Source organism: Ambystoma mexicanum, chromosome 3p, assembly GCF_040938575.1.
Source record: "Ambystoma mexicanum isolate Mex_15411 chromosome 3p, UKY_AmexF1_1, whole genome shotgun sequence".
Lineage (NCBI taxonomy): Eukaryota > Metazoa > Chordata > Amphibia > Caudata > Ambystomatidae > Ambystoma > Ambystoma mexicanum.
Window position 1 is genome coordinate 637249149 of NC_090925.1, and position 18145 is coordinate 637267293.

Genomic DNA, 18145 nt, shown 5'->3' on the forward strand with positions numbered 1-18145 from the left:
GCAGCCCAGATGAGAGTTATCCGGGATCGGCAGAATGAAGATAGGGGAAAGAGATGGAGGCCAATGGACCGATCAGTAGCAGGGGAAAACTTGGAAGAGATACTATGGAAATCCAAACCAGATAAACCACCCCGAATGTACTGTAGCAAGATTCTGGCTCTAGTGGGCGACACGTAGGATGAAGCAATGAAGAGGGGACACATCACCCCTCACCCATCACCGTTCACGCCGTTATTGGACAATCCACAATTGACCCCGGGACACAAAACCGCTGCATTCACCAAATGGCAGCAGGGGGGGATGCCAAAAGATCAGAGATATGTTTGCGCGGAACCAGGTCAAACAATTCGACCAATATATGGCAGACTTCGAACTGGGGGAGAGGGAGAGATTTCGCTATGCACAACTAAGGCACTGGTTATTCCAACCCTCCATGAAACAAGCAGGGACATGCTAGCTAATGCCCTTTGAAAAATACCTGAATATAGATCCCGGCGACAGGCGGGTGGTCACCTCCATATACGTGCACCTAAAAGTGGTTGAAGATCCCCCTCCGAGGCCAATAGAAAAGAGCGAATGGTCGAAACTATGGGTGAGCATTCCCAAGCTCACGAGATCCCTCCAAATTCGGGAAATCTGGGTAAAACTGCTTTTCCATTGGCACCCAACGCCCTAAAGACTCCACAAAATTGACCTGGGGGAATCGAAATTCTGTTGGAGGGAATGTGGAAGGGAGGGAACGTGGCGCCACATAGGTGGGACTGCCCCAAAATAGAGAGATATTGTGAGAGCATACAAAAGGGTTCTGCACAGACTGGTCAAGGTTATTGGAGTTCCTACAGGAAGGATCGAGGGGTGCTTGGTGTCCAAGGAACATGCGCCTCTTGGGCATAGCAGGATAGCCTCTGATCGAGCTACTACAGGGGAGGTGCCCCGAGGACTGAACAGAAGCACGCAGTGCAGCACTGACTCATGACACCAAGGATAACGAAGCCCGGAGATGGCACTTTAGCACTATGGACTACCGTCAAACCAAAGGGGGCGTACACATTTACGGTTGATTGTCCATTTTGGGATGCCCAGGCCCTGTCATTGGAATCAGTGGTTTCCTGTTAGGAAACAAGATGGCCCCGGTGGCCTCTTGCTTTCTATCGCCTGTTACCTTACTTTTCCCAAAGTCACAGGAAGCCCTGACTCTGTCCCTTCTCCCCGACTGGCTGTTGGGTGGAAGTTCCATATATGGTATTGTGGGGGAAGTCCAGGCCAGACTGGCTGGAGCCTTCCCAATCACTGTATGTTGTGGGTACGCCCTTGGGGTGGGACCTAGGTGAATGGAGTGTGTGACGAATACGCACTCTGTGTTATGGGTGTCTAGTATCTGGCGTTTGACACAATGGCTGAGACAGCCCTGCCAAAACTGGTTTGGATGCAGTGTGTAGTGCTGAATGGCATGGTACTTGGCCGAATCCACATTCTGTGTTGTGAGTGTCTGGATGGAGAAGAATGGCCTGAATGCACTGTGCGCCTGATTGGCTGCCTGACTGCCCTTCTGAGTGATTGGTTGCCTGAGTGTGACCCAGCAGAATGAATGGGAGATCAACAGTATATCTGGGGGCCTTTCACTACTAGAAATCACTCAGAAGCTGAAGTAGAAACTGACATCGAAACTGACGCAGTTCAGAAGCTGAAGTTGAAACCGATGCTTACCTTTGAAGCCCACTGGAAGAAGAACTGCTGCTGCGGTCCTTCGCTAATCTGAAAGCTGCTGTGCCTTCAAGGAACTGATCCAAGAGAGGGCCTGGCTAGGAGATCTCTTCCCAAGCTACAAGGGGCCATTGTGCACAAGCCGATCTTTGCCAAAGCTCCCTGGTAGACAGACCTACGAAAGGCTGCCGACCGGAGAAGGGGACTGCCGAGGAGATCAAAGAGAAACACCGGACAGCCGTCGCCGACCTGAGCCACAGAGCTCCCTTTGCCTAAGAACATTTGATCCAAGGACTGGGACTAGAAATTGGTATGCTTCAGTCTGGTCTTCTGGGTGTATTGCTGTCCATGTAGAGATCTTTCTTGTATGGCCGTCGGTGTGGTTGCTGTGGTAAAATCATTAGACTTGCTTTTTTGGTGTGGTTTTGCATACTGCATCAGTAATGCTTAGAACGTCAATCTCTGCGGTTCACTATCCTGTTCAGGAAAGCATGGTAGCCTACTAACCCTTGATTTGCCAGCTTCTTCAGACTGTTGAATGCCCTTTGCCCTAGTGGGCTCATATTGTTGGATCTGTCCACAATATATGAGCTGGTTGGAAAATTGGCAAAGTTCTTTGCTTCAACTGGCTGCTTTTTTGTTCTGGATTTCTATTCACCGGGTGTACGCTGATTATGCCCTAAATTTTGTTGAAGCACTTATGGAGCAACAGGTGTTTCTTCAGGGAGTGTGCAAAGCGGTCTCCTTTGTTACCCAGGATTTACTCTTCATCGCAAACTTTGTGTGGTGTACTGACTGTTGGATTATGATCAGATGACGGATGGACCAATTTATACTTTTGTTCCCTGCCCCACTCTTCAGAGGGTTGCCCTTCATCATGCTGGATGCTTGTGGGCAGGGGCTGGGGGGGCTTGCAATTTGTAAGCAAATGACAGATCATTGACCAGTGCTTGTCTGCAGGACTTTGAATGTTAAGCTACATCCTTTTTGCGTGCCTTATTGCAATTTATCCAGCATTCTGCTTTGCAGGTAGTGAATAATGCATACGTGGTACCTCCAGCATTTGCTTTAAAATTGTGATTTTTCCCTTTTATAGTCTGTGTGCGTCTGTGTGTGTGTGAAGCTCAGATTCCTATTAAGGATGCAGGTGCTATCTTATACCTGTTGCTCATTCCTGGTCTGATTGGAATCAGGGGTGTTGGCGGAGGTCCTGGCCCACGCGCCACAATCCGATCAGGCATTCCCCTTCAGAAAGATGTCCTTTCGTGGCTAAAAAGTTCTGTGAGAAGCCCCAGGCCAAAGCCCAGATGAACAAGAAATTGGACAGCCGCTTTAGGCTACTGGATGGGGAACCAGTCCTCCTGGCCTCCCACCCTCAACCACACTCTTCAGTTGTGGCGGCAGCCTCTTTGTATTCCAAGCCATCCTCGTTGTCGTCCACAGCAGGGGCCGCCTCTACCTGTCTATCCAAGGAGGACAGGGCCCTCGAGTCTATTCGGCAGGAGATGTTGTTATCTCAACGCTGGGCTGCACTTGCGACAGGCCAACGCTGATACCCTTCTAGCCACGGTGAACTAGAAGCTGTGGCGAGAGATCGGGGGAGTTCCTGCCCAACATACACCCGGAGAGACAGGCCTCTATTAAAGCCAGGCTGACAGAGACCTGCGCAGTTGCGCAGGACCTCATGGGGTCTTTGGTCTCGCACATCGACACAGCCAGTAGATGCCTCTGCCTGGGGGTCTAGAGGAGGTGGACGGCGTAGATGCTTGCCACAAGGTTCTCCTTAGATGTAAAGGAGAGGAGTCTAGACCTTCAGTTCGAAGGGACGGACCTCTTTCATTCGACCACCGATGACAAGCTGACAGTAAAGAAGACCTCAACGCAGGTTGCAGCTTGACCCTACTGAAGAGTTCCTCGTGGCAACCGGTAATGTTCTGGTAAGGATTTGTATTATCCAACACAGTTCGAAAAAATTATGTCCATATGTAACCTGTTGCTTTCTCCCTTATTCAGGCGCTGAGAGAAAGTATGAAGTCTCGGGGAATAATGCCTCCGGCAGTAAAATCAGGTAAGTCTTTTGTGGTGAGGAGGGTTTCCCTTGTTAGTCCCTTGTTTCACCTTGCTGTCCTTTTGTTTCCCCTTAGGGGCCGGGGTTCGGCTAGGATGCAGTGGAAGCTGCGCCGACCCGTGAAGAAGAATAATACCCGCGGTGGTAAAATAAGGGGTAAGTCTATAGGGGGTATTCCTCTGTGTATTCCCTTGGCTCACCTTGCTGTTCTTGTCTTCTCCTTAGGTGCCGGAGTGCGGCGGGAACATGCAGGAGGATGCGGTGAAATGTGAAGATGCAGCGAAGGCCGGTGAGTTCAGCGCGGCACTGCAGCAGGCGAGGCAGCGCGCATAAAACAACTTCTTTCTTCCAGCTCGAAGGCGCGATGGATCGGGAATTCAGGTAAAGATCAAAGGTATTGCTCTTGTTCTAACCTTTTCTCCTTCTTTCTCCCTTTTTCTAGGAGCTCCAAACTCCAGGCGGGCGTGGCAGAAGACTGATGCAGACTTGCAGGCACGGTGAGCGTTACGCTGCTGGATGCAGAATAACGCGAAGCGTGTGCTGTTCTTCGAACGTGGTTTAAATAGCCTCCAAAGTAGTCCCAGGTAAGTATTCCTCCTCAGCCCCACCCGAGTAAAAAATAGTCCCTAGGTAAAATCGTCCCTTCCAAGCCTCGTTTGGCTTGGAGCTCAGGCAGCATGGTCTGCATCAGGTAAGTTTGCAGCATGGTCTGCATCAGGTAAGTTTTAATCTATGAGCCTGGCGCCTATGGCGCCAGGACTGACTCCATATGAGCCTGGCGCCATAGGCGCCAGGACTGCACCCAAATAGCCCCTAGCGGGGGTTGTTGGGCTTGCTTGGGGTTAACTTGATGCCTGCTTCCGGGGTTGCTGGACATGGTCTGGGTCCCCGGGGGTAGGCATCATGACACCCGGGGAACGGTCGCTGGTGTGGCCGAGCCACGCATACTGAGAGCTCCCACCGACCAGCAACTGTGATGCGCTAACTGAGCTCCAGAAAGTCCTCTTCACCCTAGCCACCCAGCGACCCCTTTCCCACCTCGATCACCTGACGTCTCACAGTTGCTTACTGGGCAACCTCCCTGATACGCCAGAGACCACAAACTCCTTGGACCATAGCGCTCCCTTGTCTACTGAGGTCCCCAGGATCTGTGCTCTAACTTGGAACATCACTGGTTGGTTCCGCCTGGGCATTCCTGTCACCGGGCTCCCTGTGCATCTACATACTTGCCAACTGGCCTGGCGACTCGGGCCGCCGACCAGGCCCGTCGCTGTATACTCTGGACACCCACAAGCTAATAAGGGGTCAAGCTCCTTCCGACCAACTGCGACCGGCTAGGCCCTATTCAGTCACCCTCACTCACCCTTGCGATCACTCTCCACATACTGGTCTCCCAAGTCTGCAGACTCTCCCCCAGTCCACATTATGACTAAGGGCGCAGGGAAAAAACAGAGCTCCATCAACATGTTTACTAAAACACTGTCTAAACAGGCAGAGGAGGCACCGGAGCCGGAACCCACCACTTCAACTCCTCCAGACTCCATAGAATCACAGAAAATGCTGGAATATATTTGCGAAGGGTTCACCACTTTGCACTCCAAACTGGATGACATGAATGGCTCCATATCCTCGATCACAGCGCACATTGAAAAAACCGACAACCGAGTTGCTGAAATTGAAACGAGGGTGGGCGCTACGGAGGACGACTTGGGCTCTCTCTGGGCGTAAGTCTCCTCATTATCTAGACGCGTGCTGGAGGTAGCCAAAAAAAATGAGGACCTCGAATCGCGCTCTAGACGCAATCACCTCCGCATAATTGGGGTCCCCGAGGACGGTATCAAGGAACCCATGGAAGACTACATAAAGCGCACTCTACTCACACTTCTTGATTCTCCCAGGCTCTCGACACAGTTCGCAATTGAAAGAGCCCATCAAGCTTTATCAGCAAAACCCAGACCTGCCGCGCTCCCGCGCACCATCATAGCCAGGATGCTTAACTTTCGGGATCGTGACGCCTTCCTTAGGGTAGCGAGTGCCAAATGGGATCTTTTCTTGGGGTCCTCTAGGATCCACTTATACCCAGACTTCTCAGTGGCGGTTCAACAGGAACGCAAAACCTTCCTGGCAGTCAAGAAGAGGCTGCGTGACCTGGAGGTTAAATATTCCATGCTGTATCCCACCAAACTACGAAATGAACACTATAACCAGGTTTTCTTTTTCACAATCCCGGAAGAAGCCTCAAAATTCATACACAATCACTTTCCAGGTTGAAAGTTCATGGCCTCATCACTTTGTTGACTTTTAATCACCTATCGGGAGGGGCGCCCCCGTCCCATGGGCGCAGGAGATCCATCCTTCTGTCATGTGTCTACAGTTCACTCTGGCTCTACGATGTCTTGATCTCCCCGTCATTAGTAACCTCTTAAACTACATGTTAACGGTTTTTGATGCACCTCTCTATCCTTCATGAGCCCCCAGCCCAGGGTATCGCCGCCAGGCCAGCACACAGGCCCCCAGGCGTTGATGCCATTGGTTTGGATTTGGTTATGGGGTTGTCATTCCTCTGATTGGGGGAGGGATGTGGGTGGGGGTCGGTTGGGATGGGTGTTATGGTAAAAAAAGGCTTGATGTTCATGAAGAAGGCGGAGTGCGGGCCAATGCCAGGTCAGTCGCGTACTGAGAGGGGGCTCGCTCATCTAGCCCAGCCTTCAGGCCCTAGGTTATCACCTCTCCGAACTTCAAAACCTATGCAGTGCTCTTATTCCAATGGGCGACAATAATGTGATACTCATGAGTTGGAATGTGCGGGGGCTGGGGAATTATAGGAAAATGCGACAGTTACAATTGCACGCCATGAAGTGAAAATCCTTCTTTTACAAGGAACACACGCATATGCTGAACACTGTGGAAAATTCTCCAAAGGTTGGGGTCCCTAAAGATATTACAACAACTATTCTGCCCAGAGTCGGGGGGTTATGACACTGATCTATAAAAGCCTCAAATTTACTGGTAAATCTTCGCAGGTCGACCCACTGGGTAGATATGTATTGCTTCATGATGTCCTACAAAATAAAGAACTGGTGTTATTGAACATCTATGGTCCCAATGTAGACGACCCCGAATTTTACCTCCACTTAGCCTCCCTGATAGGCAGCTTCCCTATGGTCCCGATACTGTGGGGGGCGACTTGAATACAATACTAGACGTGGACCTGGACAGATCGGGCTCCAGACCCCGCCAACTCTCAAAAGCAGCCTACACCATTCTATCATCGCTTCCCCGACTGGCTATAGTAGACGTATGGAGACTTATACCCTGACTCCCAAACATACTCCTTCTATTCCCCGGTTCGCGACTCACATTCTAGGATTGACAGATGGCTGATATCAGACATGCTGATAAGAAACGTTTCACAGCAATCGATTCTCCCTAGAACTCTTTCCGACCACTCCTCAGTGACTCTCTCACCCTCTCTGCTGGGGTCCAGACTACGATGGAACTCGGCAGTGGAAAATGAAACCACACTCCTTGCTCGATACAGCCTTTAGCTCAGAGCTAGAGACTCCCATTGAAGACTTTTTGAAAAAAACACTTACACAATCCACCCTTTGGGAGCCATTTAAAGCCTACATCAGGGGTATCGCCATCTCCAAGGAAAGTGGTATTCTGAAAGCGATCTGAGTAGATATCCGGAAAAGTGAGTCGGCCATCGCGTCCCTCGAGTCCCAATACGCTCTCCTTCCATCTCCTGAGATCCTCGCGTCTTTAGGTACGGAACTTGATGTGTCTCATACTCATGCGGAACGCAAGGTGAAATTCCTCGACAACCCCCAGCTCGTGAGAAAATACGGGGAGGGCAAACGGCCAAGCCGACTCTTAGCCAGACTCATCCGTCGAGAGTTTGGATCCCCCAACATCCCCGCTATCGAGAGAGCAGACGGCACTCTAGCCACACTCCCACAGGATATTAACACTGAGTTCCTGGTATTCTATGAAGCCCTTTAGTCAGAGGATGAGAGCGTCCCAACAGCGGAGATCGATGCTTACCTAGACGGCCTTCCCCTTTCAGTCCTCTCCTCTGAAACTAATAGCTCTCTCGAGAGGCCGTTTACTGCGGAGGAGCTCTCAGATGCCATCGATTCGCTGTCATCTGGTAAATCCCCGGGCTCGGACAGCCTTCCAGTAGATTTTTACAAACACTTCAAATCCCTCCCAATACCTCACTAGATGGCCCTATGGGAAGAAGCATGCGTAGTGGGTAGGCTCCCCCCTTCTCTCCGGGAAGCCATAATAACGGTTCTACTTAAACCTAGCAAGGCCCCAACCCCTGTGGCTCGTACCGTCCCCTCTCACTAATCAACTGCGATGTCAACATTTTTGCCAAATTGCTAGCCTTACGCTTGGCCCCCTTCATGTCACACATCATTCACCCCGATAAAGCAGGATTTATTCCAGGGCGCTCCACCTCTCTGAACTTGATATTATTAGTAGAATTAACCCGAACGTGCAAGCTGTAGTTGCTACACTGGACATGCAAAAAGCATTCGACTCCGTGTTCTGGAAGTACCTTTGGCGGGTCCTCGGAAAATGTAAAATTGGGCCCAGTTTTCGTTCATGGGTCGGGCTACTTTACTCAGATCCGGTGGCTAGGGTCCGTACTGAGGACAGATGCTCATCCCTATTTCGAATCGCCAGAGGTACGAGGCAGGGCTGCCCCTTTTCCCCCTTAATATTTGCTATAGCTATGGAACCGTTTGCTGATAAGATGCGCCAGTGGCACCCTCGCAGAGGGTCACGAACAGCAGGCCAAGCGGATATCATCTCTTTATATGCAGACGATGCCCAGCTCTATATCCGGTCTCCCGCTATCAACCTTGCCCCGATACTGGAAGACGTTGTCCACTTTGGGCGTGTTTCTGGACTCAAAGTAAACTGCTCCAAATCCACCCTGTTCCCACTCACTGAATGCACACGTTCCCCTCCCGATCTTATGGGGTTCACTTGGTCCCAATCGAAATTTACTTACCTCGGTATAGAGGTGACTGGCCGTCCTGAGACATTTCTCCAGGAGAACTATCAGTAACTCACGAAACTCTCTGAAAAGGCTTCTGGCTGGGTGAGAGTTCCAATTTCCCTGGCAGGTCGAATTGGGGGGTTCTAAAGATGGTCGTACTCCAACTTTTATATAAGTTAATCAATCTGCCCCTGTTGCCGGGGAGACTGCTTTTTCCAAGCGTTGACCCGCACTATTAACACTTATCTGTGGCATTCTGGGGCAGTCCGACTAAAACTTGCAACATTGTCCACCCCCATGTAAAGCGGCGGATTCAGTGCCCCAGATTTTCTCAAATACTGGCTGGTGGCGCAGGCCCACTTCGCCTCACACTGGTTTAACACACAGGATCCCCCTCCGCATGTTAGACTCGAGAGAATGGCAGCCAGTGGCCGAGACGTCCACTCCTTGATTCTCTCCCCATTGCCGATCATGTTAGAGTCACTAGACCCTGTTAGTTTCCAGATTTTAGGGTGGGCTAGGAATGTGCTATCAGGCACATCCTATCCATTCCACGGCGATCTACCACTGTGGAATTTCCTCCCAGGGGTCCCATACTTACCATCATCCATCATACAACGGTGGGCTGAAACAGGCTACGAGGCAATCCGGGACATCTTTGAGAGTGGTGGTTTTGTTGAGTGGTCGGATCTTCCAACCATCCTTAGACAGAAACCATCCGCGTGGCTCCAATACTCCTCCCTCCGCAGAGTTCTTAAAATCACATACCCTGACTTCCCTGCGCTACCTCCCAACGACCCAGTAGTTGCGGAGCTATGCAGCTTCAACTCCTTTAGGGGGAAGGTATCCAGACTATATGCCCTCTACAGGCCAGATAGACCCCCCCCCCCGCGACAAACTGAAACATAAATGGGCAGAGGACTTGGGGGGGTGATGTCCGACCAACGCTGGAATCTCATGTGTGCGCGCACCCACAATGTGTCCTTTAACTCCTGATTCAAATGAATCCAGTTCAAAGTCCTGCACAGGTATCACCTCACTCCGATTCAGTTGCACCGCATGTCCAAGGACCACTCCCCCAGATGCCCCAGGTGCGGAACCGACAGCGCCACATACATACACATGATCTGGTCCTGTCCTAAACTAGCGCAGTACTGGGAGGAGATATGTACTACTATGACTGTCATTTTGGACTGCACAGTAGCTCCATCCCCTGCATTGCGTCTCTTTCATGACTTCCCGGACTTGAGTCGTGACTCCAAAAAGCTGGCGGGCCTCTGTATGTTACTCACTGTCCACTGCATCTTACTATGCTGGCTCCGCCCTGGTCCACCCTCACACTCGCAATGGCTTAGGGCAGTCACCTGGGCAATTGACAAGGAAGAGGTCTGGGCTAATCAACAGCCGACGCATTCCAGGCCCAGGAACATATGGCTGAGATTCTGCTCTTATATGGCCTCCATAGCTACAGACTCTGGTGGTGCATCTCTTACTTCATCTTCTTCCACCTCCACCATGGCCTGAACTTTTGATTACCCAAATTGCTCCTGTGTTGTTGCGCCCCTCTGCTCATACCCGCAAAGCAATGTACAATGTTGAAATCTGACAGTATCACTGCAATTGTCACGTCTGCCCCTGTTGGGATTCTGCCTCTTCTGTGTTGTCAAGCTAAATAAAGTTTAATAAAATAAAAAGGGCCTATACTAAGAAACCTATTGCCAAACCTCACAACTAATACAAAAAGGGTGTGGGATAGTTCTCAAGAAAAGAAAGAAGTGCAATGTGGCAGTGGGAGCCCCGTTCACCCAGCCAGAGCCCACTCTGGTAGTGACAGATTCCTCCCTCTCGGGCTGGGGGGCTACCCTAGATGGCCATTTGATTCATGGCGCATGGTCCAGAACGGAGGCCCTCCTGCATATCAATCTGCTGCATCTCAAAGTGGTAGGCCTGGCTTTTCTACTCGTCATCAGGGGCGACGCGGGTCTGGTCAGGACTGACAATTCCACGACGATGTTCTACTTGAACAAGCAGGGCGTCACCCCCTCTCCCCTCCTGTGCATGGAGGCAGTGTCAATCTGGGAGGGACCCAGTTGGAGGGGACATGGATATCTGCGGTCCATCCCCCGGGGGACAACAATGCGGAAGCTGAACATCTCCGCCGCCTCGGGCTAAACACCTACGAATGGGAATTACACATCAACTGTTTGTTGCCCCTATTCCAGAAATGGAGGTTCCCAGATCTGGACTTATTTGCATCTCCTCTGAATTCCAAGTGCCCCCTCTTCGCTTCATGGGCGGGGTGGGGCCAGGGGTCTCTGGGCGACACGTTCCAACTCTGCTGGCAGTTGCTATCCGTTTCCTCCTCCATTGCTCCAGCGGACCCTCTGCACATTTTGAGCCTCAGTAGACTGCAGCCTCCTCCTAATCGCCCCCCCCCTCACTGGCTGTCGAGGGCTTGGTTCTCCGACCTGCTGCTGTTGCGCCCCCAGGGGCCTGTCCATTTCCCACACCCCTGCAGGGGCTTCCTGACGCAGCAGGGCGTTGGGAGCACCCGGACCCAGCCAGCTGGCCTGCTTGGCCTGGCTCCTGATAAGCGTAGACTGCCCCACTCCCAGTTTTCGTACGACAACTGGGAAATCATCCAGGAGGCCCTCCACGTGTTCTCAGTACAAGAGTAGGTGGACCATGTTCTGCCACTGGGCTCACGACAAGGGGCTGGACCCCACTCACCTGCACCCTGGACGACATACTGGCCTTTTCTACACATCTGGCTCGCTATGGAGACCAGGTTGATACCTGTCGCACCTATTTGGTGGCCATTGGGACCTACAAGAACTCCGCAGAGCGCATTTTTTTGGCGGCCACCCCTGTGCTTAAGGCTCACCTCAAAGGGTTGTCCAGACGGTTTCCTCTGGTTCATGGGCACACACCCGGTCTGGGACCTCAGCGTGGTTCTGGCGGCTTTACAGCGTAAATCTTTCAAGCCAATGGCCTTGGTCAACATCAGGCTTGTGACGCTCAAGGCAATACTGTTGGCAGCGCTCACTTCTGCAAGCAGAGTCGGCGAGCTGCAGGCTCTGTCGTGCAAGCCCTTCACCACCTTCCACAATGACAAGGTAATCTTGGGCACTCATCCAAACTTCTTGGCCAAGGTGGTCTCTCCGTTCCATTTGAACCAGGAAATCTGCCGGCCAGTGTTCTTTCCAAACCCGCCGTCGGTGCTGAAAGGGTATTGCATTACTTAGACTTGGAGAGCGCTGAAGATGTATCCCTCCCGGACGAGGTCTTTCCAGAAGTCATTAGCAAGGCGGCTACTTGAGCCACTTCGTCTGCTTTCTGTAAGCACTATTCCCTTGATACCAGTTCCAGGTGGGATGCAGCGTTCGGTCAGGCGGTTCTGGTGAACATTCTTGCTTCTTCTTAATCTTGAGGCAGGTTGTCACAGCACCACCCGGTTGTCTTGATCGGTGGAATCACCCACAAGGATGGAGGAAAGGGGACAGGACATATGAGTAATTCAAGTTACTCTACTTAGTGACTGGGTGTCAGGTTTCTTGGTCTTGGGCGAAGGTAGCACGTACACCTGCCTCCCCGTTGGATCTTGGTGCCTGGATTGTACACAATCTCAGGCCCCCGTGACCCGCCGCGGAAAGAGGGTTAGGGTCTGCTGGATTGGATAGGTAGGGGTGATTATGGAAACTGGATAGAGGATCAGGAAGAGGTAATGGATGGGTAAGGGGATTCAGGCAAAAGGTTTGACTTGTTGCCCCCCTACTGGGGTTCCTGAAATCGCTGATGCTCCACCCACCCACTCCTGCACACTAGCACACTATGCCCCCCAAAGCCCTGCCTAGTCTGTCCTTCTCCGGCCCTAGTAATTCTGCTTTGATACCTGGCACATTATATTTTAGGATTCTCTGGTGCGGTACGGGTACGCACTCACATTGTGCTGATTGTTTGAACTCACAACCGGCACACCTTAAACAGGTTCACTAGTACATTGCAATCATATACCCACTGGTTACATGCAATGCGTTGGTTGTTGGAACTCACAACCAACACACATTAACTAAAGAAACAAGATGGCACTTAGCTTTGTGTCGTGCAGCGGGGTACGTCTGCCATGAGCTGCGGTCCCAATGTTCAAGCCGTTTTGATCCAGCGGAGCGCCGCTACAAAGAAATCAAAAGCACGTGTGAGCTTGTGTTGCGGAACAGTATAACAGAACACTTGACAAGCTACCAAAACTGCCCACTGGCGGTCTACAGCATGCAAATGCAGTCGATTTGTGGTGCCGGTTCTCCGCCACTCATGCTACTGTGCATCGGAAGTTGCTATCAGCTGTGAGCACCTCTGTACTCCATACACTTCCCAATGCCTTTAAGAGTTACATTGGCCAAACACTGCTTGCGTTCTATTCAGTTACTCCCCGAACACAATGCTCCTCCCGAGAGCGCTGCCTTGCCCAAACGCTGCTTGCGTTCTATCCAAATAAACACTCCGGAATTAACCAATAGTCTGACTTGTTAGATAAAAGCACTTATCTGTTGCTGAATGCAGGGCCTGTAGTATTCGCAGGCGGGGAATGGCCCTGCGGTTCGCAGCCTGCAGGAGCCCTCCGAACACATGTACTCTCTCTCTCTCTCGTGTGCTGGTATATATAATACAATGTCCCCATTTTATATAAGCCTATACTTAATCATGAGAGAGGGTGGGGGGGGGGGAATGTGAAAACACTTCAGCAGCAGCAGTCCCGTGGAAATGATCAATGACTCACTGGTGCCTGCAGTCTAGCACAAAAAAACCATTGTCACAAGCTAACAACACCAGGGAAAGAAACTAAAATACATGCAGACATGAAACAGGAGGAAAGGAAAACAAACATGAGCAGTAGACAAATGCAATAGGCTCCCCCAGGCCCCACTTGACTCCATAAGGAAAGCCTGAGTCAACATATGCATAGAAAGTATGAAATCCCCACAGATTGTGTTGCAGATGGCGATTCTGTGCACATGTTGAAGCAGTGCTTTCTTTCATCCCTTCGTGCGGTAGCTGCACTAACATTCTCCAGAATCTCTAAATGTGAACATAGAGCAGCCCAATGTTTACTGAGGGCTGATGCCCCTTTTCACTTAGCTGCACTGTGTTGCTCCAAACTGTTTGCCATACTGAGAGATAAAGGGATAATGTGGGTTCAATCGCAGGGTGAAAGGTAGCCATTTACAGCCTTCACATTGATATACATGATCTTTTCATGAACATCTTTTTCCTAATTCTGGACGTGAGATGCTGATCAGGTAGGTGCCCCCTGACCATGCCCTCTTGTGGCCTCCAAAATCGTTTTTGCACCTGTGCTTAAAAGCACGGTGAGCGCATTCGGCGCGTGGTCCCTCTCCCCTTCCCAACCCGCTTCCTGAACATCCCTCTACCCGCCTCCCTCAATGCCCCCCCCGCCCTGATTGGTGCACCACGCCCTCATCAAGGACACCGCAGAGCAGCCCCCTACCCGTGCAGCCCCTTCGGCTAAGGGCCCCAAGGACAAGGGCGGCTCCTACAATGGCGGCTCCAAGACATGTCTGCAGGTGTCAGCAGGGGAAGCCAATGAAGCAAGCAGTCAACAGACACCAACTAAAACTGTAATTGTGGCTTGGGTAGGGTGTATAGCAATTACTCTACTCCAGAAAGCACCCACCACTCTACCATACCTCTCGCTAAAGTACACCGCCATAGGCTTACACCATGCACATTTAGAGAAATGTATGACCTCCGACCTAAATCTACGCATGACTGGACTGTAAATGTTGTTTTGCATTACTTACGAACATAATTCCCAATGTTACCACACTTATATGGAATTCTTAACATCAGCCTGCATCACATAGAGATAGAAAAAGTGAATGTTAGCACGTGCCACACCTAGATGGAACTTGAATGTTACCATGTGCCACACTTAGAATGGAGATCATCATCCTGCCCTACATCGAGATAACTATTGGGAAGATTAGCAAGTGCCACACTTGGACGGAATATGTAGATTAGCAAGTACTACTCTTAAACAGAACCGTGAACGTTAGCATGTTAAATTTCATATAACCCACTAACCAATATAGGCTTAAATTCTCTGCATACGTATCTTTCTAAAAAAACTCACACAACCATCTCTCGCACAAGCCGCACACACTTCACCACACTGCAACAACACATAAGCCGCACCTACAGCACACGCGGACTGACTGATACCCGCACCAAAGCTCAGCACCCGGTGTATACCGAGTTGAAGCTGCCAACAGTACACCACTCCTCTCACTATACTAGTCCCTCCCCTCTTCACCTTACTAACGCATCCCACCTTCTCATTTGAAGATCTGCCAGAGCACCTGGGGACCAATTCCGTTGGTGACGGTGCGCTATATAAGTACCTTTAACAAAGTTCGTATCACATAGTAGTGCCCTTTTGAGGTCACTGGGGGTCTTAAATGGCTATGATGTTAGTATAAGTGTAAATGACATAGTTTCACTTCTAAAAGCCATCGGCGATGGCCAGTTTATTATTTTATGTGAGTCTGCCAGCCCCCCTCTGAGGAAACAGTTATGTAGCATTGCTCATGTAGAGAGCCTATAATTATGTGCACGGGGAGAGGAAAGTTAAACATCACCTTGCTTACCCTCACCTGGGAAGTAGAACCCTCAACGTGACAGCATATTGATTGATTGATTGATTATTTGTATAGCGCCTATACACAATGTGTTTCAAAGCGCTTCAAGGAGGGTGGGAACATGGGAGAATACAATTACATTCAAACAGGTCCTTGAAACAGGTCAGAATGTGAAAAATAACTATCAAATCATAACAGATAGTACAAGTGCATGGAACAATAAGGGAGAGGTGAGGGGGGGGAAAAAAGGAGACAAAACTAGCAGTAACATTGCTATGCCCGACGACAATTGTTGCAGTGCAAGAGTGACAAGAGGAGGGGGGGAGGAGGGGAGGTAAGGGGGGGGAAATGGAAAACGGTAAGGAGAGGAACAAAACAAGTGACTATCTACAAGATAGTGCAGGGGAGGGAGTGGGAGGAGAAGACAAGGGAGACAAGGAAGACACTGGCGGGGGGCAGGGGGACAAGGAGACACTCGCGGCGGCAGGGGGGACAGGGAGACACGGGGGCAGTAGGTCAAGGCGACACTGGCGGGGGGCAGGAAGACACTGGCGGGGGCAGGGGGGACAGGAAGACACTGCCGGGGGGCAGAGGAGAAAGGAAGACACTGGCGGGGGGCAGAGGGGAAAGGAAGACACTGGCGGGGGGCTGGGGGGACAAGGCGACACTGGCAGGGGGCCGGGGGGGACAGGAACACACCGGAGGGGGGACAAGGAGATAATGGCAGGGGCAGGGGGGACAGGGAGACACTTGCGGGGGCAGTAGGTCAAGGCGACACTGGCGGGGGCAGGGGGGACAAGGAGACACTGGCGGCGGCAGGGGGGGACAGGAAGACACTGGCGGCGGGCAGGGGGGACAAGGAAGACACTGGCGGGGGCAGGGGGGACAAGGAAGACACTGGCGGGGGCAGGGGGGACAAGGAGACACTGGCGGGGGGCAGGGGGGACAAGGAGACACTGGCGGGGGGCAGGGGGGACAAGGAGACACTGGCGGGGGGCAGGGGGGACAAGGAGACACTGGCGGGGGGACAAGGAGATACTGGCGGGGGCAGGGGGGACAAGGAGACACTGGCAGGGGGCAGGGGGGACAAGGAGACACTGGCTTTGGGACAGGAAGACACTGGCAGGGGGCAGGGGGGACAGGAAGACACTGGCGGGGGGACACTGGCAGGGGGCACAGGGAGACAAGGAGACACTGGCGTTGAGACAAGGAGACACTGGCGGGAGGCAGGGGGGACAGGGAGACACTGGCAGGGGGCACAGGGAGACACTGGCAGGGTGAAGGGGGACAGGGAGACACTGGCAGGGGGTAGGGGGGACAGGGCGACACTGGCAGGGGGGACAGGGAGACACTGGCTGGGGGAAGGGGGTCAGGGAGACACTGGCAGGGGAAGGGGGTCAGGGAGACACTGGCAGGGGAAGGGGGACAGGGCGACACTGGCAGGGGGAAGGGGGACAGGGAGACACTGGCAGGGGGGGCAAGGAGACACTGGCGGGGGCAGGGGGGACAAGGAGACACTGGCGGGGGGACAAGGAGATACTGGCGGGGGCAGGGGGGACAAGGAGACACTGGCGGGGGGCAGGGGGGACAAGGAGACACTGGCGGGGGCAGGGGAGACAAGGAGACACTGGCTTTGGGACAGGAAGGCACTGGCAGGGGGCAGGGGGGACAGGAAGACACTGGCGGGGGGACACTGGCAGGGGGCACAGGGAGACAAGGAGACACTGGCGTTGAGACAAGGAGACACTGGCGGGAGGCAGGGGGGACAGGGAGACACTGGCAGGGGGCACAGGGAGACACTGGCAGGGGGCACAGGGAGACACTGGCAGGGTGAAGGGGGGACAGGGCGACACTGGCAGGGGGAAGGGGGGACAGGGCGACACTGGCAGGGGGAAGGGGGGACAGGGCGACACTGGCAGGGGGAAGGGGGGACAGGGAGACACTGGCAGGGGGCACAGGGAGACACTGGCAGGGGGAAGGGGGGACAGGGAGACACTGGCTGGGGGAAGGGGGTCAGGGAGACACTGGCAGGGGGAAGGGGGTCAGGGAGACACTGGCAGGGGGAAGGGGGGACAGGGAGACACTGGCAGGGGGAAGGGGGGACAGGGAGACACTGGCAGGGGGACAAGGCGACACTGGCAGGGGGCTGGGGGGACAACAAACCAGAACGGGACTAAGGGGGTCAGGGAGACACTGGCAGGGGGAAGGGGGGACAGGGAGACACTGGCAGGGGGAAGGGGGGACAGGGAGACACTGGCAGGGGGAAGGGGGACAGGGAGACACTGGCAGGGGGCTGGGGGGGGCAACAAACCAGAACGGGACTCGAGTTTAAAAGCACCCGAATGCTCTGCATAACCACTCCCCCACTCTCAGGTGCTCCTTTTCCTACCTGTCAGCTGAAGGGGAAAAGGGAGGGGATCAAACGGCATCGCCTCTGCATAGTGTAAACATAGGCGGTGAACCAGCTTTCTCCGGCTATCTGCCAGTTCGCTTCCCCTCGGATTTGCCTCCCTCTCACTCTGCATCTCCCTGGGAGGGAGGGAGATCTCTTAACAGGCCCGTGTAACGTCGGAAAATGGGCTATCAATGCGCTATCTTGGGCGAAATTGCCCGTCGAAAAATGCTTTCCTGCAAGTCGTTACTGCGCATGCTCACCAACACAGCGCATGCGCAGTAGCACCCTAAGCATTTTTCGACGGCTGA

At 52.7% G+C, this 18145-nt stretch overlaps 1 long non-coding RNA gene across 1 annotated transcript; it reads right to left on the reverse strand.

The window, feature by feature from the left end:
- Positions 1-1323: 1323 nt before the first annotated feature.
- Positions 1324-18124, reverse strand: LOC138580674 (uncharacterized). Its single transcript, XR_011304319.1, has 2 exons — positions 17832-18124; positions 1324-12958 (listed from the first exon to the last, which is right to left on the reverse strand). It is a non-coding gene; the product is annotated as an uncharacterized lncRNA (long non-coding RNA).
- Between the last annotated feature and the right edge of the window lie 21 nt (positions 18125-18145).